Genomic DNA, 19,789 nt, shown 5'->3' on the forward strand with positions numbered 1-19,789 from the left:
TGTTCATTTTGCTTCCTCAGCTCTGACTCCTGGGTGGTGTGTGAGTGTGTGTGTAAAAGAGAGAGCGCAAGCGAGAGAGAGAGAGAGAGAGAGAGAGAGAGAGATGTGATTAGCACAGTGGAGTGATTATGTCTCTTGAACTGCAGTTCCAATCTGCTCTGGGCTCAGAGGTGACCTTGAACATAGATACATACCTGATGGAAAAGTAACACACACACACACACACACACACACACTGCTGCTACTCTTCCACTTTTACCTTATTAGCACACCTTTTCAATTAATGGAATTTTGACCAGGAAGTAATTCTGAAAAATAAACATCTTGATTCTTTTAAAATCTTTCTGTTCTAAGAAAGACCAGTAAAAAATGAGCTCCTGTGTGATTTGCATAAATGCCCACGCAACTTTTCAAATAAATAACTGAGATGAAATATCTGTTATAACCTGAACTCACTTCTTATTGGTCCTGGGTGTGTTTCCTGTAGCTCATGGCTCATTGGACCCCTACAGGCGAAGCAGTAAGCAGGGTCAAGAGGACTATCACACAGGGTCAAGCTGCTGGCAAGAGGGTCGAACCTTTTGACCTTTCCAGCCATGGATACTGTAGTGAAAAGCTTCCTGTTGTTGCACATGTGTCCATCAGTCCTTCTGGGGCCAAAGGTCAATTTTAGCCAAAAGGGCATAACTCGTGAAGGCCAACCACCTTCACTATGATTGGTGTTCTAGTTGATGAAAGTTGTCCAGTCCAGTGAGAATGTTGTATACTGTATATACACATTATGTGCCTTTCTTATCATGTATACACATAACATCTGTAGACTGAATCATTACTGCTGATGCTATTAGTATTACTGCTATTACTAATATTATTACTATCTCTAATGACATCAGTAAAACTAGCTTTAGTACTTCACCTCCTAAATACTAATACTAAAACCCCTAAAAATATTATATTACTACTAGACTACCAATACGTCTACCATAATTGATTCCATTATTATTATTATTATTATTATTATTATTATTATTATTATTATTATTATTATTATTATTATTATTATTATTATTATTAAATAATTATTATATATAATTATCTTTTATTATTGATAGTATTATAACTATGATTTAGGGTATGATAATGAAGGCGTGTGTGTGTGTGTGTGTGTGTGTGTGTGTGTGTGTGTGTGTGTGTGTGTACAGATAAGTATACTTCTATATGGTTCTCATGAACACTTGCATGTGAAGGAGCTGTGTTAGGGGGAGTACGGTTAACAAACCCAGCCACACTGACCCCATTAGTGGACTGCTGTATGTGTTTGTGTGGAGTGTTAACACGAGTGTAGCAGCAGGGGTAGCGGTGCTTTGCTGAATGTTGAGTCCTGGAAGCACCGTCTGCTCCTGTCACGCTGACAGCCCCCTGCCGAGACCCTCACCTAACGGTAGACAATGACACACACACACACACATACACACACACACACACACACAGCAAGGCAAAGCATGGGGTTTATTTTTGTATTACATTTTACATACAAAGTTCCCTTAAAAAGTTTATAAAAATTCTGCATATCTAATTCAATTAGATTTATTTTCATAATGCATTAAATCAAGGCTTAAAATAGATAAAAAGGAAATAAGTAGATATTGTGCAGTGTAGATATCACAGGAGAACATTTTTATATCTTTAAGAGGACCTCAGATTTTGTGCTTGTTCATTCCAGATGTTTAAGCCAAATCTTTACTTACTTTCTTTGGAATTCCCTGAAAGGCTACACACAACTAACTCACCCGTATCTGCCATTCTGAAATACCTTCTAGGTTTGTATTGTACTTTGAGTGGATCAGGGATATATTTTTGTTCTGTGTCATTTAGTAGTTTTTAAACATTTTAAATTTGATTCTCTAACTGATCAGAGAGATTAGACACTAAACTGACTCTAAAAGTCTCTGTCCCACTACTTTCCCTCCCTCTCAATTCAATTGAATTTAAGTTTGCTTTACTTCCATGCCTGTTGTTTTTCCAGTATTGTCAATGTCATTATATATGATGGAGAATAATCAAATATACTCACAGAAATGCTAAGCTACTACTCATAAAGCAGCCCTTATTAATGTTTATTTTATATTTTCAGTCCAGAACAATAACACCTGTGTGCAGACTAAACCTCTTTCAATTTGTGAGATAATGCAACAAATGATAATTCATCCTCCAGCAATAGTGAGCAAATGATGATGTTATCATTTTTGTCCAATTTTTAATGTTTTACCTCAGACTCTCATGATCAGCTTGATATTGTGTACCTGAGTCTCATCTATACATTGGTGAAAATAATAATAATAATAATAATAATAATAATAATAATAATAATAATAATAATGTAAAGACACTATGGATTTTGACACACACTGCAGAGGTGTCCTTGAGTTGTGCTTATTGCAGTATTGAACCTACATATTGATAAGGGAAAGAACTGTTGCTGAGGTGGGACTGACCACACACTGGGCAGTGGTAATTAAGTTTATTGCTGTGATATCTAAATGCAGGTGAACGCTGCAGCCACTGCGAAACTGCTGAATCTGAGAATATCACATTCCCTCTCATCAACCGTTCAATGCTGCTGACCATCAAAGGTTAAATCACTGGTAAAGAAATGTGTGTGTGTGTGTGTATATATATATATATATATATATGTGTGTGTGTGTGTGTGTGTGTGTGTGTGTGTGTGAGTGTGTGTGTGTGTGTGTTTGTCCAGGGAGGTGAGTGAGAATTTATTATGTTATCGATTGTCCTGACTGTTTCTCACATGTCATGCCTGTCTCAGACTGCCAAGGAGGGGTGTAATAAAATTTTGGGTGGGAGTGATCTTAATTCTACCCATTCGGCCAAATATTAATCTCCTAATTTTTAATTTTTAATCCAGACAGAAGGGAAAATGAATGTCTCCATCCAGCAGGGCATGATAAATAATTAAAATCAAAAATTGATTGTTTGCGGCGGGCCTTAGATTTATGTGCTTGGGACTTGGTGGCAACCCCGAGGGAGCCACTCCCACGGCTGGCCAAACCAGAGATCCAATGTGCTAAGCATTTTTTTTTCACACTGAACCCCACCTAATATGATAAGGTTAGAAAGAGAGAGTGTGTGAGAGAGAGAGAGAGAGAGAGAGAGAGAGAGAGAGAGAGAGAGAGAGAGAGAGAGAGAGAGAGAGAGAGAGAGAAGCTTGGATGACTACAATTTTAATATATTTTAAGAAATCTTTAAATCTAAATCACCAGTCTCCGTCCTCTCCAACTACATATTTATTTCAATGTCACTGTCAATAGGTTAGTTTTTTATATCATAATGGCCAGGGAATATAAGTGAAGGATGTTATGCTTGATTAAAAAAAGTCTGGATCAATAGGAGCAGCCCCCACACACCCCTTCTTAAGAGTTTCAGAGCAAAAGCTAGATGTAACAGTACTAATAGTGTTTTTAATCAGGGTCATTACTAACTGTGTGTTTAATCAGGGTCATTATTAACCCCTGGCCATTGATATGTTGATGCTACCGGATCAGTGTAAAATTTAAAGCAAAAGTTAATGGTGCATTTTAATTTTATTTAAGAGTCAATTCATTACAAGATCATGCTTTTGTAATACTTAGCATAAAAGAGTTCTGGATTTTAGTAATTGCTTCAAGCATGTGCAAAATGTAAAGACAAATTATATATACACAATATTACATTTTATTCATGCATTCATTCATTCATTCATTCATTCAGATTTATCCTGGTAAGGTTTATATCGCAGTGGTTGAGATGCAGGAATACACTCTGGATGGGATGCTGGTCCATCACATGGCACCACACACACACATTCACACACATATTCACACCTTGGTACAGGAGTCACCCATCCACCACCTTTTTAGAAGATGGGAGAATACCTGAGAATCCAAAAGGAACCCACATGAATATGAGGAGAACATGTGAAGGTCTACAGAGATAGTAACCCACACCTAGCATCAAACCAAGATTAGTGACCTACCTGCTGTGCTTTCATGCCATCCTAAAAAAGATTAGGGTGGCATGAAGGCACATATAAATGACAATATAATAAACTTTGTATTTAATGTAAGTTTTCTTAGCACGGTGGCTTAGTGGTTAGCACGTTCGCCTCACACCTCCAGGGTTGGGGGTTCGATTCCCGCCTCCACCTTGTGTGTGTGGAGTTTGCATGTTCTCCCCGTGCCTCGGGGGTTTCCTCCGGGTACTCCGGTTTCCTCCCCGGGTCCAAAGACATGCATGGTAGGTTGATTGGCATCTCTGGAAAATTGTTCGTAGTGTGTGATTGCGTGAGTGAATGAGAGTGTGTGTGTGCCCTGCGATGGGTTGGCACTCCGTCCAGGGTGTATCCTGCCTTGATGCCCAATGACGCCTGTGATAGGCACAGGCTCCCCGTGACCCAAAGTAGTTCGGATAAGCGGTAGAAAATGAGTGAGTGAGAGTGAAAGTTTTTCTCCTGGATCACTTATTAACAGTTTTATGATTTAATTCAGCTCATTTTTCTTCAACTATAATTCTCAAAGCTTCTGTTTACAACTGTCACGAAAATGATTTGCTTGGGTTGTCTTCAGTTTTTGCTTCCGGGCCAGTTTTCCAGCACCACATGTTGCCCCCTGGTTTAAGCCCTGCTTTTTTCAAATGACTAATGTACTTACCACCAATCAGCTAAAATTCTTGTTCTTCCAATAAAGAAGAAACTACAGACTGCTGTAAAATTTCATTTCCATTCTTTCCATGCTGTTAGTTCAGGCTCTCCTGTAAAAGCCAGAATTTCTACATTTTAGAACTGGATATTAAATGTAATACCATAAGTAATGACTATTAGAGAAAGAAAAAACAAACCAATGTTTCAATCACTTGTAGGAATTATGGTGCCTGATAGAGTTAGCTGACTTTGTAAATAAGGCCCACAGCCTCGCTTTTCTTTTTTTTTTTTAATAAAAATTGATTCCAGTTTAAATACCTATCATTCATTTCTTAACTGATCTTAAATAGACATTGTGGAATTGCAGAGACTTATACTGACTGTAACACACACATACACATACACACACACACACACACACACAAACAGAGAGAGGGAGAGAGAGAGAGAGAGGGAGAGACAGATAATCTGTCAGTGCTGCTGTAATTCTCCCATGTGTCAGTGCAACACCACACAAAGCCTGAGCCACTAAAACCTTGGACGAATCAATTACACTCTGATATACCTGTGGGAGATGGAGAGAGGGAGATAGATAGAGAAAGAGAGAGAGAGAAACCTATATATTCAGGACAGAGTTCTCTGGTCTCGAAGACTGGGTGCGAGCCATCTTTTCAAATTACTGTGCCGATACACCTCTCAATCCTTCTGCCTGCCTTTTCCTTAGATCTGCATTATTTCTTCTCCCCGAGCCTGATGCGCAAATTGCTGTTATTACAAACAGTAGAGGAAGCAATATGTTTGAAGCTCACCAGTCCAGGTGTCATAAACACGGGGAGAGAGAGAGAGAGAGAGAGAGAGAGAGAGAGAGAGAGAGAGAGAGACAGAGAGACAGAGACAGAGATGTGCGAGGGATCTGCTGGATAAATTTGCTCGGGTTTTTTTTTCTGGGGGTGCCATTTAAATTCAGTTATGTGAAGCTATTTGCAGACTGATTAAAGAAATAAACAGAGGCGGGCTCTGGGAGAAAAACAAATAAGTGTTTGTCAGATGTGTGCAAGTTGTTTGGAAGTGGTTTGTGCCAAAATATGGAGAGTGAAAACAGACACCTCTTCAACACACCTGCCCAAGACATGCGTGCACACACACACACACGCACACACACACACACACACACACACACACATATACACATCCTCCAGCCAGAAAAAAACTCACACACATTGATAATTACTACATTTGCATCACTTGCTTAGGTGACAAATTCTATAGTCTCAGGATTCAACAAATACTCTAAACATATAAAGTCATTTCTTTCCCATATTATGCTATGCACATTTTTATTTAAAACAGTAGTTTATTTAAGAGTCTCTAAAGTGAATTAATCAAGCTGCTACAAAGAGAAGTTCTATCATCAATGTGAAAGTAAAAGTTGTGTATGATGCACAGCATAAAGCTTTTATTATTGTAATAAATAATGTTATATATATATGACATTATTGTATGACAGTGTTTTGATGTGTTTCAAACTAAGAAGCATTACATCATGTTTACCATTACATCATTTAATACATCACTTTCCATTCTGTAATATTTGCACGTTCTGTAATGTTACTAAACGCAAAATGTTGCACATTATATCCGATTACTTCTTATTATTTCTTATTATTTCAATTCTTTTTTTCTTAAATTTGGTTTATTTATATGCACAGGCTAAGGAGGGGTGTTCTGGTTTTCTTTTTCCTGTAAGTGGTATATGTTTGTAGGTATCACATAAATCTTGAATCTTGAAAAAAAAAACATCTAAATATAGGATTTAAAAAATTCAGTGCATGTAAATATAGTGAACATTTTGTATGACAAAATTATACATGATTTGTAGGCTTGTAGGCCAGCCCTCTTAATTAAATATGCTGCTTGATACGTGCAAATGGCCATCTCGTTAAACAGTAATGTACGAGTATCAAAGTCAGCGAGGTGTCCAGGGGTTGAGGATGTGAAGGGAGTGTCTGCTCTCAAGCCATTAAATATCCATGCTGATGAGTATCCTACTCTCCTCTCACACACACACACACACACACACACACACACACTCACTCACTCACCCACCCACAACACACTGGAGTGGAATCCTCTCTCTCTCACAGACACACACGCACACACACACCACACTGCAACTGGAGTGGAATCCTCTCTCACACACACACACACACACAAAACACACTGCAACTGGAGTGGAATCCTCTCTCACACATACCTCTCTCTCTCTCTCTCTCTCTCTCTCTCTCACACACACACACACACATTCACCCACCCACAACACACTGTAACTGGAGTGGAATCTTCTCCCACACATACACACACACACACACACACACATTAACCCACCCACAACGCACTGCCACTGGAGTGGAATCCTCTCACACACACACACTCACACACCCACAACACGCTGCAACTGGAGTGGATTCCTCACACATACACACACGCACACACACATCACACTGCAACTGGAGTGGAATCCTCACACACACACACACACACACACACACACAACACACTGCAACTGGAGTGGAATCCTCTCTCACTCTCACACACACACACACACACATTAACCCACCCACAACGCACTGCCACTGGAGTGGAATCCTCTCACACACACTCACACACCCACAACACACTGCAACTGGAGTGGATTCCTCACACACACACACACACACACACACACACACACACACACACAGCAGCCAAACACACTTGATCTGTAGTGAAATTCTTGAACACACACACCCCCACACACGCACACACACTCACTCACCCACAGCAGCCAAACACACACACAGCACATCTGCAAACAGGATTCCTGCTACATATTTGTATTTGAGTGGCATGGATGCAGGACACTGTACATACACACAGGTACAGTATTGATACTGTAGAATACACATACACACAAAAACTATGTATATTTTATGTATAATTGTATTTGTGATTTTATTATATTGTAAATATACAATTTCTGTTTTACACTGCATAGCGTGGATTATTATTGCACATGTCAGAATCAGAATTAGAATCGTTTATTGGCCAAGTATATTGACACACACAAGGAATTTGGTTCCAGCTGTTTGTGACTCTCAAAAGTACAGACATAAATAACGCTATACTATACAAACTATACAAGACAATGCAGAGGATGAGATACAATATAGACAGAATGAGTATTAAATATGAATACAGAATATGAACGATCAGTTATGTGCATAAAGTGTGGGGTTAGAATTAACAATATTATGCAATATTATTACTGTACAGTATGTATGGTAGGGCTTTGTATGGTAAATACAGTTTAGTATAACATTGATTTTTTTTTGCACTAAAAATAATAATAATAATAAAATAATTAAAAAAGAAGAAGAAAATAAAGAGTCATGCGTCAAAGGAGGCCGAAGCCTATTAATAAGATGTGTCCAAATCTGTTCTGTGGCATTGAGGTAACCAGTAGAGCACAGGGAGTTATAAGTGCTAAGTGCATGGCCCAGGTTTATTAGCCTAGGCCTTGTGTGAATTATAAACTAGCTCTCTCTTACTCTCTCGCTCTCTCACTGCACACACTGCTCTACTTGGCAGGCCACTTTGTTTGAACACTGAGTAGATTGCCTTGTATCGTGAATATTTAACTTTCTCTAGCGGACCAGAGCTAACGTCGTTGTACAGAGATTAAACTGCACAATGATTACCTGAGGATGAGTGGATGAGCTCTCTCTCTCTCTCTCTCTCTCTCTCTCTCTCTCTCTCTCTCTCTCTCTCTCTCTCTCTCTCTAACGCTCTCTCTCTCTCGCTCTCTCTGCACTCATAGACATGACTCCTGGGAACTGGGTCTTTATGTATCACTGTAACTACTCAGGCAGAAAAGCTGGGCTGTGCAAGAGTCCTCTTAAATCTCTTAACTGCTTTACATGATTTTCAATTATTTTTCTTTTTTATTTCTTTCTCTTTTTTTTCAAATGAATGATTGTTTTATTATGTGGATGCATGGAGCAGATTTGGGAATTTCATCTATTGGAATTCCATGCTGAAAAACTCTTAAGAGAAAAAGAATTATCCAACAAAACATGTGAGTTTTCACAGTTTTTCTCATACACACCGACACACACTCACTCGCTAGCTGTACGTAGTCCGCCGAGCGTGCTCAGTGCTGACAGGTACAGTAGCAACGTTCTTCAACTCGGACAAATGCAGCCTGGTTTTAATCTTATAATGGTAATAAGAGCGATGTACCTTAAAGCACATCAGGAGCTATTGACCAGCAGGGTCATGCATTATTCAGAGGTCACATTTTTCATCATATTTCCCGTGTTGCTGTCACCATCAGTCAAGGGTCTAAGGGACACCCTCAGTCCTTTCTGTTTACACACACACACTTAAGTGGTCCGGACCTACGTGTGTGTGAGCCAGCCCGGCCCCTTATAGTGCTAATATTCCCCCATCCTAGCGCACATGCTAATTATTCCCTCATCTATAATGCATGTGCAGAGCTGTGCAGACTTTAATCAGGCGAGCACTAAACAGGAAAAAGGACTCCTTTTTTTTTAGATAACACTGAGGGACATGTGATGGGACTTTTTTCATCTTTGCTTCCTGTATTGCAAGGTGTTGTCTTTAAGTCCTGTTTAGCATGCTGTTGAAACTTTTAGCAAGTCACTAGACTTTAATGTACAGTATGTGGTAACTTCTATAAAACTTGTAGAGACAGTTAGAAAAAGGAAAGACAGTTTTCTGCAAATTGGCATAAACAAACAGAATGTTATGCTTAGTAGAGTAAAGATGGAGGGATGTAAATTTTACTGACTGTGTAGGGTTGGTTTGTGTACTCAGCCCCTGGGTCTTGGTGGCTGTTAATTGGCCTCACAGTGATACACCCCTCCATACAGGCGCAGGATGGGCTTTCTACCCTTTCACCCTCTACCCTCTTTCTTTCTCTTTCCACAGTAGGGTCCCTCTTGATCCCCCCTTCACCCCCACTCTTGCTTAACCCTACTGTTTGAGGGAGGTACCTACTGTGCCTTCTTTCACTTTGGGCTCACTGTTTAGCATTATGAAACCATTATAGTATAATGTTACAGATGACACTAGGTCAGTGACATAAACTGTAGTATTAGTGTACTTTGATACGTCTGATATGATTTTTTTTTATATTGATTGTATAATGTAGTGTACTATAGCATATTAAAAAAAACTTTTATATGACACATCTACCATGCAAGATCCTGTGAATGTTACTATAGAAACAATAACAAGTGCATTAATATACAACTTGCAACTGGAAATGCAGTCAGACCTGTTACATAAAATTAATCAACACCTTCTGAAAAATCTGAATCAAGCATTCAACAGTGTTAATATTAAAGCAAGGAAAACAATGAGACAGGGCATGCTGTTATAGGATAATAATCAACAACAAGATGTTGATGTTGTGTGTCCACTATGAAGCAGAGTTATTGTTACCAGATTTTTTAATTTTTAATTTATTGTTTTTTTTTCCCATTAACTATTTTTACCTGAAGCCAATAAATGGGATTTAGTGTTTAGTTTAGTGGTGTCAATGTTCAGCATTAAATTTCTTTATCCTGTCAAACTAATAATTAATATAAAAAATTATACGTTATTGATATTGTTCTAAAAAATGCTAAATAAATGTGTCACAAACATGTAATCAGTGATTAAGTTTTTTCTTTCTTTCTTTCTATCTTTCTTTCTTTCTTTCTTTTAGTATTTTTATTATTTTTTTTATTATTATTTTATCATTTATGTGGAATGGGAAAAAACAAATTAATCAAATCATGAAGCCAGACCTACTGCCTGAACTGTGCTATAAGAGAAAATTAATCAACACTTTCTGGCCAATAAGAATTTCACATTCCTCCGTGCTGTGGTATAAAAAGGCTAAATCTATCTTCATCATGATTCTGGAATGTTTGAAGAAAAATGAAATTCTGAATTGCTGTGATGTGTTGAAGAACTTCCAGAAACATTTTTCCTTTTCTCTGGTGCCACAGAGTTATAAGACTCCACTGGCACCAAAAGCATGAATACTAGAAAAGGTTCCTGCAGTGGTCACATGTAGTAAGGACGCTTTTTTTTAGTCTTTGGTGCAGGGGATGTGTGAGGGTGAAGCCAGGGCTGGAAATGTCCTCTCTTCACTGATCACGTCCTGCATTTGGGTTCAGTCTGAGTTGCCTGTAGTCAAACCTCTCTAAGATTCACACCAGTTCTCAGACTTTTGGATTAGACTTTTAGGAAGTACTATTGTTATGTTCACACCAGCCCAAAGGAGTAAAGGAACCGATGTTTAATTCAAATATACTGAATAATGAAAATGCCTGTAAATGTTACAATAAAGCAGACTACATTGTGCACTTCCCAGGACAAAGTCTAGTGTCCCGTCTCTTCCCTGTGGCATTGCTCTATCTTTGCTCTTTTCTTCTTAGTTCTCTAAAATATTTTTAACATCCTACTAGATTGGCAGAGTTATGTGTATTTGCACAATGGACTGGACATATTGTTTTGCAGAAATGTCATCAAACACAAGCCAGGCCCAAGTCTTCTCACTGAGCTGTGGCCTGAAGGCTTGCTACATCACCCACCAATGTGGCACATCCCAGACACAAAGAGATGCCACATTACACACACACACACACAAACACACAAACCAAATTCACATTTGGATATACTCAAGCAAACACAGGTAGCATCTATCACACACAAGATGTGCTAAAGCATCCGGACACACACACACACACACACACACACACACATACACACAGAAAGAGAGAGAGAGAAAGAGAGAGACTCTCACCTTAATTGGTCCACCAAGCATCTCTTAAGAAGCCTTTGAGAGAGGATGAGAATGAGGGAGAGAAGGAAAGTGGGGAGGAGGAGGGAGGTACTGGGAGCTTAGTGTGTCTTTTGGGGGGTTAATTACAGATGCAGATGCGCGTTGCCACTTGCAACATCTCTGAATTCATTTCCAGCCTTTCTGCCCTTCCCTGACGGCCCCAGGGATTCTGTGTGTGTGTGTGTGTGTGTATGTGTGTGTGTGTGTGTGTGTGTACATGTGTAGGAAACATAGAAATTCAACACAAAATTCAGGAGCTAGGAATGATAAATAGGAGAACTCAGTAGAGAAGTGAAATAAGAAAATTTAAACAAAATAGAAGGAAGTGTGAGACATGCTTTGAGAGATTTACCATGTACCGAGAAAGCAGCAGAGCGCAGAGTTTAGGTTGTGTGAGGATTTAATCCTGATGAATTTATCTTTAATGTATATGAAAACAAATCGTTATAAAATGAGATTAATACATTAAGTTCAGTTTCACAAAATCTGCAATTGCATATTTTATCCACATGGGGCTGAATGCACTGTGATGGTACTGTGTGTGTGTGTGTGTGTGTGTGTGTGTGTGTGTGTGTGTGTGTGTGTGTGTGTGTGTACTCTTCCTGCAGGCCCACCTTTTCTCCTACAACCAGACTGATTCATTATCCAGCTCTAATTGAATGGAGTTGGTCTCTACTGGGATGAGCTGTTTAGATCCACACACATGCATATTTGTCCTCGTTGTTTGCTTAAGACCAGAAGAAAACATAAATCATTCTGTACAGTCACCCACATAGGTATATGGAACCAAAAAAGCTGCTACAGTCATATAGTGGGCATGTATTGTTTGTATAGACATTGAAAAGGTAATGGCTTTCTGATGCCGTTTTTAATCAAGATCCATTTGATGACTGAATGAATGTGCTGATCCATATCTAATCAATTAATCAATCAATCAATTAATCATCTTTTAGAGTGCATTCATTTAAATCAGATGTGAATTTCATTCTGATGACCACAGGAATAGTGACATACAGGTGAAAAGAGGTAAAAGTTTCAGAGCACATTTTCAGGGAAGCCAACATGCAGGTGTATATTTTACTCAGCTGCTTATGTGCTGAGTGGACAGTGTGAGTGTCTGAGTGCTCTGAGCCTATTTCCCCACATGCCTGCACATTCATAATGAGCATTTCCCAGCTTGTCGCAGCTTAATGGGAGAGCAGGAGGAGTCCCACAAGGAGATGGAATGGGTGATCCACCCACACTGACCGCAAGCACCTCTGCACCTTCACACTTTGACCTGGTCCTGGTCTGCGAAAATGAGATCAGCCATGGATATGGATTTAGAGTGGACAGTGAGACTGGAGGACAGGGGAATGAGTGATGTTTAATCAATATGGATTCAATATAATCAGTACCGGTTGTGAGTAGTGTATTTTACTGTAATTTAGTCTAGCATTTTTTCCACTATGGAAAGAAATTTGAATCACAAATTGCCATTTCAGAATTACCATAAAGACCAACTAGATTATGGACCAAAACATTCAACAAGCAATCGATTAATACTTTTTATCGTTTGTGTGTGTGTGTGTGTGTGTGTGTGTGTGTGCATTGCTGTAACGATGTTAGTGGTTAGATTACCACTTGTGCTAACTAACAATCATTTTCTTTCTCTAAGTGTCTTTCTTCCTTCCCCAACAGTACAGTTACTTCTTTGTGCAAATCAAAATGTGATTGGTTGGTTCCAGGTTCTAATTATGTCAGTAGTTAATCAGGTTTGTAAAGCCTCTTGTATACCACTTGAGTTTTTATAAGCATGTCTGGCTAGGAGATATAATGTTTTATGGTAGTTTGTTTTTATTTCATCTGAATTCTCTTATCTGCCCCTTATGACGTCTGTCCCTAGTTTAAAGCTTGACACCATGCCATTTGTCCTGTGATTCATATTGTGAATGTAATGAAATGTAAATGTAAAAAAGTAGATATATATAAACGACTTTCAGCTTAGCTTCTGTATTGAACTGCACTATTTTACTTTTACACATAAGCCCATTTGTCATCCTTTTCTAATTGTTCCAGGTATACATGTGTGTGTATGTGTGTGTGTGTGTGTGTGTGTGTATGTGTGTGTCCAAGGTTCCTCATCAGTTCAGTGCTTCAAAGGCCTGGAGTGCTGCCCCCACCTCCTCCTGTATTCACTCCCAATCTCTGCTCCTTTGTCTTTGTGTTCCATATTTAATAGGGTGGCATGAGTGTCGTGAGGCGCTACCTGAGGCTGCCGACGGGGCCCACTGATGTCGAGTGTCTCCCCTGTCTCTCTATCCATCGGTGGCCCTTTTAAGACAAACCTTGAGTGTGGGATCAAAGGGAGCCATTGATGTTCTTCTTGGAGTGGAGATTGAGGGTCCAAGTGATACCCCCACACTGCCTGGACCCGTGCCACTCTGAAACCGGTGGCTGTGGCTGTGGAGTGTGTATGTGTGTGTGTGCATGTGTGTGCGTACGCGCATGTGCGTACATGCATGTGTTTTTCTGAAACGGAACCACAGAGAATCTGTTAATTAAAAGTTATTATTTAATAGCTGTAATAAATTAACATACAGTTTAGGAGTAGTTAAGCAATCTACAGATACAACACTAACTATAAACTGTTACTTAGCCAACTAGCCTATCTCTCTCTCTCTCTCTCTCTCTCTCTCTCTCTCTATCTGTCTGTCCAAATGAAGTGTGATCATTGGCACCTCTGTTTACACTCTCTGCCTGATTTATCGCTCTCTCTCAATCACATACACGCACAGATCCTGAACACGTGTTTCCTATTGATCACCGATCAATGATCAATTAAGCAAGCCATCTGTTCAATTAGGAGCCCATGGGTCCTGTTGGAGTGTGCTGTTATTCAGGTATTTGACATGAAGGAATGTTTTAATAGATAGTCTTACATAATTGATTAACAGGGTACATGACAGGTTGCTAAACAAAAAGCTCAGTATTTTTTGGAAATCACTTAGATATATCTAGTGATATTTACAATTTACTGACTGGCTGCTTAATCAGCTGGCCTCTAACAACATGATTTCAGTGATATCTATCAGAGCCACTGGTTGACCAACATTTTTGGATACACTTGCATATTTTTATTTTCTAAAGTTGAAGGTGGGCTTCTAATCTGTGGATTAAATGTGCCTGTTTTCCTAATATATAACCTTCAAATGAATACCAAAGTAAAGGTTGCAGAAAAAAATAATGAATACAAACTAAAATATGAGATTCATGAAGAACCATAATTTTCCCTTTTTTCCCCAAACATTTTGGAAATGAAACCACTTGTTTGACTAAATTATTACCTCGAATAGCTCTTCAGTTGCAACTAACATAAATCACTAATCACAACATTTTACACTTTAAACTTATCACTGATCCATTTATAGTGTGGATGTTATTCTTAACAGACCGTGCATAACGTTGACAATTTTTTTTCTGTGTGACATGTTACTATTGGCATTGACTACTAGCTTTATCTCTTTCTTATTTTCTGCTTTAGTTTACTCTTTTCCCTGTTATACAGATTGTGATCTGATACTGATGCATAGCCGCTCAATACAACAATGGAAATTGTCCATAAAGAAACTCTACTTTCTTCTATAACTAGTAAACTGTAACTTATAAACTGTCTTAATAAAGTTTTCAGCATCACCTGTTGCTTATACTTGAGTTTTCTGTAAAAAAAATAAAATAAAAATACAGAAATCCTTACTACATAATTATTTATGAACAAAATCAATGTTTTCAACTGTTAGGCACATTATTTATATGAATCAACTATTCTGGCTGTTTATTAGATCAACATGGCGGTTTATTTCTGAACATTTAACTCACAGAACGCATTTTTATTTAAATTGTATATAGAGTCAAGTTAGGAGTTTATATATAGGTCTTGATTTGAGTTCATTTGATGAAGATTAAATTAATTCACTTCAAAATGACAAGCTAACAACAATAGAACTCAATAATAAATTTAATCATTTTTATTATGGTGGATTGCAATTTCCACCGTTGTAACATAATTTAAGACCCCCAGACTATGCTTTGTGGACCTCAGGGTTAGTCAGTCCCCCAGTTTGAGAACCAGTGTTAGTCTCATAACCTAATATCCATATAGGAGGATTAGACTACTGATTCTTTCAGTGCTGTGAGGCAGCCCACATTCTCCCATTCCAGAATCCTTCTCTTCAATTTTGTTTTTTGGGGTTATTGTTTTTTTTTGGGTCAGATAGTCAGACCTCTCCAAAAGGAGGTGGAAAAGGGGGCGTTTCTGACCCTCAGCACCCCCTAACCCCCTTCTATTTTCTACCCATTAACCCCTTCAGGAACAATGGGAGCTGACAGAGCAACTGGAAACAAAAGGGCCAGAAGCAGGAGATGGCTGTGGAGGACGGTTAAACCACCACCCACTGCACCATCTAGAGCTTTGCTCCGCTAGACCACTGAGAAAATAGTACTGCCCCGCCACCACTCCGCTGCCCTATTTAATGTCTCCTTCCATATCTCAGTTTCTCTCTTTCACACGAGGTTTCTCTCTGTATCTCCACTTCTTGTCTGTCTGAGAGCAAAGTGACAGCTGAAAAGGCAACACATTGACTGTTGTCAGTAGGACATCTCGCTGCTCCTCTCACGCTCACGTTCCCTATTCTCACTTTCCTTCACTTCTTCGCCACTGTATTGCATGTTGACTGATGTGTGTAGGTGGCGTTGAGTGGGAAGCAGTGTGTGTGTGTGTTTGGTAAGAGCAAGCATGCATGCTCCTGTGTGTGTCTGGCTTTTGTGAGGGATTGTGGGTGAAGCATGAGCACAGGGATGAGGGAGGAGGAAAGCGGGGGCCGTCTGCGGAGTGACAGTTTGGGAGCTTCACACTTAACTGCCCCTGAGTTGTCTGTGTGTGCATGATGCCCGCGTTCCCATGTGAAAGTACTCTCACTCACTCTCTGACCGTTACCACTCACACCATCTTGTTCAGATATAAGGGCATTACAAAAACACAATAACTCATTCAGTAACAATGATTTAACTAATCAGATTAAGCTCTTCAGAATGGATGCTGGTTTGATCCAACCTTTGGTCTTAGTGTCCTTTATTGGTAGCAGGAGTCATTTATACAAGAAGATCATATGTCTCTTGGCCTTGTGCCAATCCTTTCGCACATCATTTACAAAAACATACAATTAACACACTGACACACACACTTGGGTGCGGACAATTTAAAGTCCAAGATTGATTTGATTCCCATTATTTTGTCTGTCTTCCTCCATTAAAACTGTCTACAGCTATTAAAACTTGATAAAATAATATAATCACTATCAGTATGATAATAGTCACCAAGAGAAGTGTGTGTGTGTGTGTGTGTGTGTGTGTGTGTGTGTGTGTGTGTGTGTGTGTTTGTGTGTGTGTGGAGCATGGATAGTGGCAGAAGGTCGGAGACACAGAGGAGTGTGGGATGAGACTGCCGGCTGAATGAGTGAGGGGATGAGGGGCCGCTTGAGCTTGAGGGGAGGGGTGCATTCTTGGGTGATGCATCCTGCTGAGATGGCATGAGGTAAGGGAAGGAGGGGGTGCGGACGGATGGAGGAGATGTGTGGAAAGGGGGGCTCCTTTCCTGCAGGCAGAGAGGCAGTGGGGACAGATGGCGTCCCTCACAGGGCTGAGAGAGTCCTAGTTTTCACCTGCGGCCCCATGGGAAAAAAACAGCCTCCCTCGCACTCGCAGGCCACCACAGCCCGGGTCCTGGAATGCTCTCCCCCAGTCTTCTGTACCCACCAAGAGACAGAGCGAGTGAGAAAGACTGAGGAATGAAAAAGAAATGCATGAGATGGAAGATCATTGAAATCTACCATGACACCGCCAGCCAAAGCAGCAGAGAGTAAAGAGATAAAGCTTAGGAAGTATTACACATATAGGATTGGTCATCAAAGTGATGAATTGTTTTCATGGAGCGGGAAGAGAGATTTGTGTTACCAGATGGACATCTACAAAACAGTGGAGTTAGGCCGTCTTCCTTCATTCCACCCACTTTCTGTCTCTTGTCCTCCCTCCCTTTCCTTCTTTCTCTTTCTTTTTCTGTCTCGCTGTCCCGTTGCTCTCGCTCCTTGACTGTTAGATCATGCAGATGGTGCTTTTCAGGACAATGAATAAGGGCATCCAAGGTCACAAGGATGAGACAATAACGCAACCATTCACTACTCGCTTAAGCAATGCTGGCCGAGGCTCAGAGAACATAAACAATAGTCCAGGGCCAAGGTGGGGACACGCATGTACGAATGTGCGTGCATGTGCTGTGTGACTCCCAGGGTCAGTGTTGGCTGGCTGGATTTTTCTGTCATAACACTGGCATGTGTCACTAACTCCAGTCAGGGTTGAGTGAACACTGAGGATGAACATAGTTCTTCTCCGGCATTCTAGCATGTGTGAGCTGAGAGACAAATAATTATGCACTACGCAACTTTTAGCAAAACCTTCCACTGGTGTGTAATAGCAGAAAATGTGTGATATCTGGCTTTGAGTTGAGTTTAAACAAGTGAACATCTTAATAAAGTATAACAAAAAATACCACAGTTAATAAGTTAAACACACATTTTTATAATTAAACTTTGCACTGAGATTTGAGAGAAAAACCTTGTTAAACAAATAACCTTTAAAAAACAAGATTTCTCTTCCTTTTCTGTCCAAAACACGTGTTTTATTGTTCAAATCTATTGTAAAACATCTATTTTTGTTTCTTTGATTCTGAGCTATGTTTGATTCACCATCTTGTTGGAATCTCTATCTATGGCCAAAGCCTGAATGTCCTGAAGGACGGAACTAAGTTTATGTATAAAATATACCGGTGGTTATCAGAATTTTTAATGCCATAAATCTTCACAAGAGCCCCTGAACTATGAGCCACAAAACAACCCCAATCCATCAGCAATCTCTATTGTATTGTGATTATCATGTGATATGCTTGTATTCTGCCTTTGCCACCAAACATCATTTTTTGTTTTCATAATACTTGAGTTTCTGCAAAGATTTATTTATAGTTTATTTCACATTTATGGAGTCAGCAATGTAAGCATTTTGTCAAAGTTAAAGTTGTCACTTTTTTCTGTGATATGACAAGGCACATTTTTATTAATGTGAAATAAACATTTGAGCTATAATGTTATATATAATATAGCTTTTGGTTATTAATATTTTTCCTGAAGTTTCATTTCTTACATAAATAAGAGAACCTATAATCATTTCATTACAGAATTTTGGAAGCTCATATTACCGATGAGTAAAATATTTGGTTTTGGTAGATTCTAAGCTTCACTCCTTTTCTACTATCTACACGGAATTGACAAAAGTAAGCAAGTAACAGCTAGTAATCATCTAGTGACTTATCTAATGTTAGTCATGAAAAAACCTTGGTACTGACAATGAAAACTATCTGTTACACTTTAGTCAGTGAACCAGTTTACATGCAACAAGCTAAGCTGACCACCTTCTAGTTGCAGTGGTGGCTCAAGTGGTTAAGGCTCTGGGTTGTTGATTGGTGGATTGGGGTTCAAGCCCCAGCACTGCTGCAACGCCAAGCTGCCAGTGTTGGGCCCTTAACCCTTCCTCCTCCAGGGGTGCTGTATCATAGCTGCCCCTGTACTCTAACCCCAACCTCCTTATTTGGGATATGTAAAGAAAAGAATTCCTCTGTAATGTATAGGTGGTGATAATAAAGGCTTCCATGCCCACAATTCAAAAGAAATTTTTTTTTTTTTTTTTATAAATCCAGGTATTTCTACTGAGGATAAAGATGTTCTTGTTATTTAATGTCATGGACATTAACAAGAAGCCAAACATTACACAATCTATTGTTCTACATCTATTTAAATGCTTTTACATTTCATGCTCAGGGTACTTTAATCTTCTTTCAGTCAAGCATACAGTACACTCTCTGGAGACGCACGTCCTCACAGCTCTCCCTGTCTCTCAGCAGATGCAGTTTTCACTCATGAGACCTGCTTGCTGATCTCAGACAGGGAGCAGAACATGTGGCATTCAGGCATACAAGGGATTTATCGATCGCATCGGCTGGAGGCTGCACAGATCAATACAGATGATCAGCCCTTCTATTGAGCATCCTGCACTGAGCATCCACATGACAGCTGATCCTGCTGATGCACTCCATATGTTTGAAGTTGTTGGTTTAA

At 39.5% G+C, this 19,789-nt stretch overlaps 1 protein-coding gene across 1 annotated transcript in view; it reads right to left on the reverse strand.

Annotated features, from left to right (window-relative positions):
* utp11 (UTP11 small subunit processome component) overlaps nucleotides 1-19,789 on the reverse strand; it is a 120,378-nt gene that overhangs the window by 24,586 nt on the left and 76,003 nt on the right. The window lies entirely within an intron of this gene.

This window comes from Tachysurus vachellii, chromosome 5, assembly GCF_030014155.1.
Source record: "Tachysurus vachellii isolate PV-2020 chromosome 5, HZAU_Pvac_v1, whole genome shotgun sequence".
Lineage (NCBI taxonomy): Eukaryota > Metazoa > Chordata > Actinopteri > Siluriformes > Bagridae > Tachysurus > Tachysurus vachellii.